Source organism: Austrofundulus limnaeus, unplaced genomic scaffold (assembly GCF_001266775.1).
Source record: "Austrofundulus limnaeus strain Quisiro unplaced genomic scaffold, Austrofundulus_limnaeus-1.0 Scaffold406, whole genome shotgun sequence".
NCBI classification, from domain to species: domain Eukaryota; kingdom Metazoa; phylum Chordata; class Actinopteri; order Cyprinodontiformes; family Rivulidae; genus Austrofundulus; species Austrofundulus limnaeus.
The window spans coordinates 455158-456900 of NW_013952808.1; positions in this window are offsets into that span (position 1 = coordinate 455158).

Genomic DNA, 1743 nt, shown 5'->3' on the forward strand with positions numbered 1-1743 from the left:
TACTGTAATAATCATGACATTGTTTAAGTAACTTGATCTGGTTTGATTAACTATTACTCTGTTCTTCTGTTACGTGTCTGGATGGGCCATGTGACCACCGCAGAAAGTTTTAACCAATGAGAAGTTCCGTTGTGAACAGGGAGTAATTCATTGTTCTGCCATGTGAGAGTTCTGAAGAAGCGTTTGAGGAGAGCAGTAGTTTTTTTTAGCTCCAGCTTCCCCCATCTTGGGGCGAGGCCATTCTTTTCCAACTTTTTCTCCCTTTTATAGTTTAATCTTAAGGTGCTTTCAGGAAGATTTACATTGATTGAAAATGATGAGGCTGATTTAATTTAAGTCGGACGACCTCAGTGTGCTCGCAAGGAACGCAGCCGCCACGGTGCGCTGGACAACATCTCCAGTGAATGCAGCCGGCAAACCAGATGACCAGGAAACTTCTGCACAGCTAAGACTCGGTTGGACTTCACGTGCCAGCCCAATTAGCATAGAAGTATCCATTCTGGCGTCTACAAACTTTGCCGGTAGGAAACATCTTGCTCAAGTAATCTGATGGTGTATTCCAAGATTTAAATCAGATCAGAGTATAATCAATGTTCATTCTTCTTCCCCTGAGCTCCCTCTAGCGGTAGGCTTAGGAATAGCGAGTTAGTGTCTCACTGAAATACTGTATGTGTAGAAAGTCATTCACATGGTAATCATGCCAGATTAGTTACATCACTTCTTGATCAAGTTTACGGAACTGATTATAAAGTGTGTTTTGTCTGAGAATTGATTTGTTCTGCATATATTTCCCTCTGAACCTCATTTTAAATAATACACGGATGAATTTCCAAATGTGATTTTGTCTTRGTCTGTATTTCCTTGTCTCACGCCGTCATTAAACTGAAAGAATTAAAAGCCTTCATATTCAGAGACTGAATATTAATAGAAAAGTTTTTGTTTTTCTGAAGTTTTACAATAAAAAAAAACTTTAGTGGTGCCTCGAAGAAAAAGATAATTTGCGTTTTTAAATAATTCACAAATTATCCATTTTAGAATTTTAGCGTTTAATACCCCTACACAACCATCATCCAACCATCATTCAACCATCATCCAATCATCATCCAGCCAGCATCCAGCCATCATCCAATCATCATCCAGCCAGCATCCAACCATCATTCAACCATCATCCAGCCATAATCCAGCCATCATCCAATCATCATCCAGCCAGCATCCAGCCATCATTCAACCATCAACCAACCATCACCCAGCCATCATCCAATCATCATCCAGCAAGCATCCAGCCATCATCAAACCATCGTCCAACCATCATCCAATCATCATCCAGCAAGCATCCAGCCATCATCCAATCATCATCCAGCCAGCATCCAGCCATCATCCAATCATCATCCAGCNATCCAACCATCATCCAACAATCATCCAGCCATCATCCAACCATCATCCAACAATCATCCAACCATCATCCAACCATCATCCAGCCATCATCCAACCATCATCCAGCCATCATCCAACCATCATCCAACCATCATCCAGCCATCATCCAACCATCATCCAGCCATAATCCAACCATCATCCAACCATCATCCAGCCATCATCCAACCATCATCCAGCCATCATCCAACCATCATCCAGCCATAATCCAACCATCATCCAACAATCATCCAGCCATCATCCAACAATCATCCAGCCATCATCCAATAATCATCCAGCCATCATCCAACCATTATCCAACCATCATCCAGC